Below are 7,962 nucleotides of genomic sequence, written 5' to 3' on the forward strand. Positions count from 1 at the left end.
GTTCACACCGCTGGGCTGTGGTCAGTGGGGGTCCAACCTGATTTGGGGGAGGTGAGATAAGTTAGCATGCACACCACATGGACGGCTCAATCACATTTCCATCTTTTTCTCCTTTGCTCTCACATGTGTCCTGTGATGTGGTCAGATAATGGGGTGTGATTGCAAACTGAGGCTCCGAGTACAGACTTTGCCGCATGCAGGGTATTTCCACTCCCCACACCACCGTCAAAACGGTGTGGCAGGAGGCTGAGCACTCTAAAAGGGTAGCTGTCACTGCATGATTGAGCTATGGCCCCTCCTAGGGCTGCTTGTCTGTCCAATGGGGAAGACTCTGGGCTTGGCAAATACTGCCATTTGCACTCGTGTGGTCCCCAAGTGCCTTCTCCCTTCCCTGGCATTTGCGGCCTGTCAGTCACTGGCCCCATTGTCTCTCTCCAGCCATGGAAATGGCTGAGTTCTACCATGCACCCTGATTAGAATGTGTGGCTCCCTGAGAAGGTGACAGGGCCCAAAATGGTGTGAGCACGCCTCCGTGTAATTTGCACAGCATGGGAGTACTGTGATCTAAAGGTGAGATTCAGGAGTTTGCCCCCCAAAAAACCCGGAGATGGAATGGAAAGATCAGGAGATGAGAATAAAATCTGACACAAATTACCTGGTGCTTGCGGGAGGGGAATGAGGTGGTGGGAACTGCCGGGGCAAGTCTGGTTGGTACTATCTCAGCAGAGGGGAGGCGGGAGAGGGAGAAGAGCTCATGTGAACTTGGTATAGGCATCACTTGGAAATCCTAGGATGTCAGAATTGGACAGGTACTGAGAAGCTTTCTTGGCTACTAGTTACAAATGTCTGGGGACTAGCAAGCTGAAGCAGAATTGGAACTGGAACAGGTTTGTGTCGTGATGTCCACAGCAAATCAATATACTGAAACACCAGGTTGCCGCAGAGAAAGAGGTTTAATCGTAGGGTCACCGAATGAGGGGATGAGAGGAAACCTCAGATCCACCTCTGGAGGAGTTTGGAGTTGGAGTTTTATACTGGGGCTGGGCGCTGTGGCTCATGCCTATAATCCCAGCACTTTGAGAGGCTGAGGGGGACAAATCATGAGGTCAAGAGATCAAGACAATTCTGGCCAATGTGATGGAACCCCATCTCTACTTAAAATACAAAAATTAGCTGGGCATGTTGATGTGTGCCTGTAGTCTCAGCTACTTGGGAGACTGAGGCAGGAGAATCGCTTGAACCTGGGAGGCAGAGGTTGCGGTGAGACAAGATCATGCCAGTACACTCCAGCCTGGTGACAGTGCGAGACTCCATCTCAAAAAAAAAAAAAAAAGAGTTTTGGGGTAAGCCGATTGGTGGAAGAGTGCAGGTGAAGTCATGGGGCTGGGAGAGGATGAGGCCCCATTCTCATGCTGACCCTGTCCTTCCGGAAGGGTCTCCAAACTGGTTGCTGGAATTCAAGGTCTAAAAAACATCTTAAGCAATCTTTAAGCAAAATTCTTATGATTCTAATGTTAGAGATCTTGCCTGTAGGAACAATGAGGATGCAAATCAATTCTCAAACAGTCTTGGGACTCCAGTGTCACAAACCCTATCTACAGGAACAATGGGGTTGCAATGGTCAGGATCTAGTGCTTTGTGACTTTTAGCAACAAGGAAGTGGGCCAAAGTGCATCCCGATGAATACTTAGTTCTAACTATTTCTGTCCAGAACCCAGCATGCAATTCTTGTCAACTCTGTGGGGACGGTTTCAGAATCACCTGAGAGCTTGCTAAAAATGCAGACAACTGGATCCCACCCTTCGTGGTTCTGAATTAGGAAATCTGGGGCACGGCCAGGCCAACTGATTTGCCATTCAGCACCAGGCACAACCCTGAGGCAAAGCCTGCGGGAAATCACTATTCATTTGATAAAGAAGGAAATTGAGTCACAGAGGAAAAGGGTTTGGCCAGGAGAGTTACAAGCAGATCTTCTAATAGCTTCTTGATTCCTTTCTCCCTCCTTTCCTTCCATCCTTCCTCTTTTTCTCCCTCTCTTTGTCTTCCTACTTTCTTTTTTCATTCTTCTCTTCTTCTTTCTTTTTCTCCCTTCCTCCCTTTCTCCCCTTCTTTCCTTCTTCCCTCCCTCCATACCCTTTTCCTTCTCTCTTTCATTCATACATGTATTCAACAAATATTTGTTGAATGTCTGCTGTGTGCCAGGCACTATGTTAGGTAAAGAAACAGCCTAGATCCCTCTCCTTCTAGAGCAAATGCCTTCATGGGAAAGGCCAGCAGTCATCAAAGTATCACATGCATAAATGTAAAATTACAGCTATGCCCAGGAGAGGCACATGAAAGGTTGTATCAGCTGGATTTAACATTGCACAGAGAAGGCCTCAGCATCTTTATCTGTAAAATGGAGTCTCCTCACTTGCCCTGGCTCCTTCTGACCTGCGCAACTCACACTGCATATTAATAGATAATAGACTTTTTAAACATAAGAATAATTATCCAAATGCTGGCCTTATCTTGACTCTGATAGTCAATCAATAAATATTTGTAGAATTGAATTATTCTACAAAAATAAAGCAAAGATTAGCAAGAATCCCCACCACCAACCCAATGTTCATTTAACTTTCCTGTTTGTCCAGATAAGACGCAGGCTGGATTTGCTGGATTTCAACAGACCAGCAGACAGACTGGTTTCCACAGATCCCTGGAATGTCAGAGTTGGAGGGAGCTCAAATATCACGCCGTATCTTCCTCAGCTTCACAGAATGGGAAAAAGTTATTCAAGGTCACATGTGAGAAGAGTGGTAAAGCCAAGGTCAGACACAGATGATAGATTAACCAAAAATTAAAAGTAAAATAAAAATAAATAAATAAAAGCATCCACATTTCTCTTTGGGAAGCCACCCTCTTCCTTCCCACTCTGAGTCCATGAGGTTTAGGTACCAGTTGAATCTATTTACTTCCAAGCAAGTTGCACATGTCTGGCCAATCAGCTTGTTCCATCTCCCTGGTCATAGTGATTGGTTCAGGAAAGAACATGTGACTCAAAATGATCCAATGAGAATCAGCCCTGGGACTTCGGCTGAAACTATTGGGAAAGAGATACTGTTTTCTATTGGTTTTGCTAAGCTGGTAAGATGTTATTCTGGAGCTGCTAGCAGGCAGCTTGCTACTGAGCTAGACAGTCTCTCTATTAATTAGTTCACACAATGATAGAAAGGGAAATAAGAACAGAGGAGCCACTGAATCTTGTTGGAGTATGTTTTTTGGACTCATAGATGCAGCCATTCCTGAGACTAAATCCTCTGCACTTTTCAGTCATAGGAGGCAATGAATTCCCTATAGCTGTTTAACCCAATGGCAGAGACAGCCATCAGAGATTTGTGGAGTTTTTGCTGGGAAGCAATTTCCCAGCACTATTTTTCAGCATCCTTACAACTAGGTGGTACCAGGCAACTGAGTTCTGGCCAACACAATTGGAAGCAGAAGTGAAGTATAGCACTTCCAAAACCTTCCATGCAATCTTTCACACTCTTTTCTTCCATCTACTGATTAAATATCAGAACGCCTAGGATGATCTTGAGAGCCACATACTGAAAATGACATCGGAGGGTGTTGTTTACTGCCATTTGGGCTGAGGTAAATGAAAATAAACTTCCTATACATTAAGCTACCAAAATTCCAAAGCCTCTTTGTAATAACAGCTATGATTCTCTTCATTAATTCACCTAGTGTTTCAATCAGGGTTCTTAGTCATAAACAATAGAAATCACCTCTAGCTATCTTAAACCGAGAAGCAGTGCATTAAAAGGATAGTAGTTGCTCATAGACACTCCACAGGGGCAGGAGAACCAGGACTGGGACTACACTGGTCAGAAAAATCCCAGATTTATGCCACAGCCCTGGAACGGGGACAGCGTTGAAGATGGCACTGAGCACCTGTATCTCACCTTGCCCATTGGCACCCCGATGCTGCCACTCGGGGTTAGATGTAGCTACCACCATGGTCACTATCTTTTGTGGAGTGGGTCCCACAAAGTCCCTGCTTCTACATGTCTTTTGGAAAGTCTAGGGCAGGTTTATCTTTACTGATGGAGGCTTAGGTCATGCAACCATACTCTAGCTGCAGTGGAAGCTGGGAAAGTGAACAGAGGGCATTCTCCCATTACTACAGTGGAAGAGAGGCTTTGCTTCAAAAAGGGGGGAATTCTCCAAACATGAGAAGGGGGTTCAGACATAGGACAGACTAAAGGATTAATGCACATATGCTACAGCCACCATGAGATGGGTTTCCATCCCAGAAAGAAACTGACTGGCAATGTGTACTGTTAATATGCTTCAAATTTTATGCAAAATAGAAAATAGACATGTTCTGGAGATTGTGCTAAGCACTTGACATATATTATCTGATGTAATCCTCACAATGCCCCAAAGGGGATAGAAACTATTATCTTCACTTAGCAAATGAAGAAACTGAGTCCTGAAGAAGAAATTTATTTGTGCAAATCACGCACCAGGGATATAATGAAATCTTGTACTGCAAAAGACAAGGGTCATGTGATAGTTTCCTATATAGTGAGGTTCCCAGTTTGAAACCACACCAGGGTCCTGATGAATTTGAAAACTGGGTGGTGGATCCATGGTCGGGAGTCTCTTTCGGCTCTAATATTTCCATGGCTTCCTGAGAGAGCCCAAACTGATAAAGAGATTCAAGTAGGACCAGTGTGATCAAGGAAGAAAACCTTGGTTATACGTTATTAAGTAAGGAATTAAGATCCTGAATATGATAAGGGGAGCAGTTTGTCCCTGATATGTCTTCTGGGGGAGCCTTGAGCACTAGCATCAGAGTCCTGACAGCAAGAGAGCTGAAGGTGAAAACTGCAAAGGATATTTCACTCCATACTGTACACAAGATGTTGGAGGACTTGTCATTGCTTTGGGACTCCTCTGGCAGCTCAGGGTGGGGTGGCCTTCCCCCTCAGTTCTTTGCAGACCACCATGAAGCTTTGTACAGCAAGCCTCCAATGCATTGTTGGTGGTGCCCAGAGCAGTGGTCACACCCAACTAGAAAAGACTTCTTTCGGAGCACGCTTGAGACTTTCCCTGAGAACTCTCTGAAATACTTGGAGAGGGAGTGATTCATAGGAGTGGGGAGGCCATGCAGCAGCAGGTAGGGTCAAGAGCCAGTGGAGTTCAACACCTCAATGTCAATGTGAACTTCACTGTTACCTCCAAACTGAGTCAAGGGCGAATATGCTGGGTGTCTTCATTTGCTGCTCAAATCCTCTCTCCACCCTTTCCCACCCGGCTCTGGGCCCCTTGAGATAAATAAGCTGGAGAACTGGAATTCTACGCTTTTTGGCTTCTGGTTGGACTCACCCAATGGGCAGCACTAGCAGACTCGTCCCCCAGAGTTGTCATGGACATGACCACATCCCACCCCCACCAGGATCACCAAGGTTCCTGCCAGCTGCCCTCTTCACACAGCCCTCTGTCTCCACCATCTGGTAATTGTCCTCTTCCCTCACTTTGTTAGGCCTAGGGGAGGTCATCGTTCAATGCTCTTCCGAGCCCTGTGGGCTGCTCCACCCCAGGTGGACCCATTCCTCTGTAAAGAGCCCCCGTATTAAACTACCTTAGTTGCACAGTCCAAGTATGGCATTGGTTTCAGCCAAGACTCTGACTGATAGAAGGAAATTTGGATCCCACTAAGAGATCATCTCCTTCATGATTTTGAGCAATATCATTTCCATCATCTTTTCTGTTCGTTTTTTTCAGCCAATCGGACACACCTGCACCAGAACGTTGGTGGATTTTTGTAGACCCCTGTCACCTGGTAATCTTGTTACAGTACTCTGGCAAATTTTGGGCCCTGTCCAGTTGGCCTTAGATCTATCACTGCTGGGGAAAATGCCATAAACCAAATGACTGAGGGAAAACGTCATGGAAACACCCACTCCAGGGGCTAAAAAATAGCCTGAGATGCCAAACCCTAAAGGTGCCAAGATGATGAGAGGGCCAGAGCTGAGCCATGATTGGATTCAGGTGTGGAAGGTCTTCTTAATATACCTAGGGCTGCAGATGCCTGAATGCCCACATGGAAGAGGGTCACTCACTGTTTCTCCCATTGGCCATTCTTCATTCAACCCAATGACAAATGGCCCAGGCTCAGACAAGTGAGAGGAGTGTGTCATGCTACCCTGGTTCCACCCAGCAGTTCTTTGGCCTGGGGCCCTCTCTGGTCAGTTCAGGTGGTCCAGGGACCTCAGGCTGGTGGTAAACGAGTCAGCTGGGACTGTTCACCATGCCTCCCATCCCATTCAGAGAGAAGGGGCTGTAAGCGTGCTTCCCAAGCAATGGACTCACATTCACTAGGACTATTTTTAGAACAGCAGATATACCTGCTTTGGGCTCACAGAGTGGCTCACTAGAGACTAGCATCTATTCCCCTAGCAAAAGCCAGGAGCCCCGGCCATCTGTCCCTCTCAATCTCATCTCCAACTCTGGCCAAATTTCTCCCCTGGGAATATTCTGATCCTCCATGCTGCTATCTGAGGTGCCTAATTTGGGGACTACTAACTTTCAGAGAAAGTGTCCAAGACAGGAGTCACTATGACCAGGCCCTGCCTACAAGTGGGTGCTCCCATAAAACTCAAAGGTCTTTATGATTTGAGTCATGCCTTTAAAGTAGAGGCCCCTTCTTCAGGATAAACCCTAAACTTCTGCCCACTCAAGGATATTTACCCACCAGTTGTGTCAATGAAGCAAGGATAGGGGTTAGGGCAAGAAAGATAACATCTGAAAAGCAGAGAGAGACTAATTTGGACTGATGGCCACCCCAAGGGCCACCTTGTATAGCTCTGCAAGTTGCATTACACAACTGCAGGGGGCACCACTTACTGCCTGCTTAGCCTAGATTGGTACAGTTTTTATGCCTGCTTTCTGGCAGATGGCAGTAAGTGAACGGAGGGAGGGGCATCTGTCTCTAATTCACCCATTTCAGTGGGACCCAGGCCAACTCCTGAGACACCAGATCAGAAAGACTTAGAAATACAGTGGTGGAAAATGTTCCCTTCTCCATTCTTTGAAAGGATGTGACACATTTCCTGGGGCACCTATGCCACCCTGGCTCCTCTGATGTGGCCTTCTCCTTCTCCATCTATCCCCACAGAGCAGCAGCATAGGCACCAGCAAGGCCTCGGGATATCACTCCATAAATTCTCTTTTCATTGGAGGCCTAGCAGATAATAATTTAAAGAACTAGTCACTGCTTGCAATTAAGAGCAGAGAAAATAGATCAGGCCCATAATTTATGTCTGGGCAAGGTTGGGCTGGATTCGTAATTAATGTTTGCTCCCTTTAATGAAATACTCCAAAGGTCTGCACTTCTGTCATTCATGAAGGTAATTTTTCAATTGATTAGTAAAATAATATTTGAAAAGTAAATGCACCTGCTTCTTCCCCGAAATGTCTCAGTCAACCGGACACACTGGTTGGGACGCTAAAAAAATACCACTCCAATCCAGTGGAGACCCGGCCCAGCACCATCAGCATGCAGACGGCCTGAGCAGGAGGCAGGAGGAAAAAGTAATTAGAGCAGTTGCGGTGACCAGAATTCCTGGGTGGCCCAGGGCTGCTGAGCAGCTGCGGCTGCCCTACCTAGTTCCTGCTTGAGATGGAGGGGTCAGGCGGTAATGTGAAGTACCGGGGGCAAACTCAGCCAGAGAGCCAAGCGTCCTGGTCTTTACAGCCCAGGTCCTCGTGGGACACCAGCCAGGCTGAGATGGGCCTCATCAGGGGGAAGATGTATCAGAAGCCAAGTAGGGCACAGTTTGGAGGGTGCTGTGGTCAGCTGGGATGCGGGCTGGCTAGGGCCAGGCGCAGAGAGGCTGTACCCAAATATCTTTGTTGTCCCAGGGCAACAGGTTCCTGTCAGAGCTGTTTAACATGGAAGCCAGCACTTCTTAG

Source organism: Cebus imitator, unplaced genomic scaffold, assembly GCF_001604975.1.
Source record: "Cebus imitator isolate Cc_AM_T3 unplaced genomic scaffold, Cebus_imitator-1.0 Scaffold63, whole genome shotgun sequence".
Lineage (NCBI taxonomy): Eukaryota > Metazoa > Chordata > Mammalia > Primates > Cebidae > Cebus > Cebus imitator.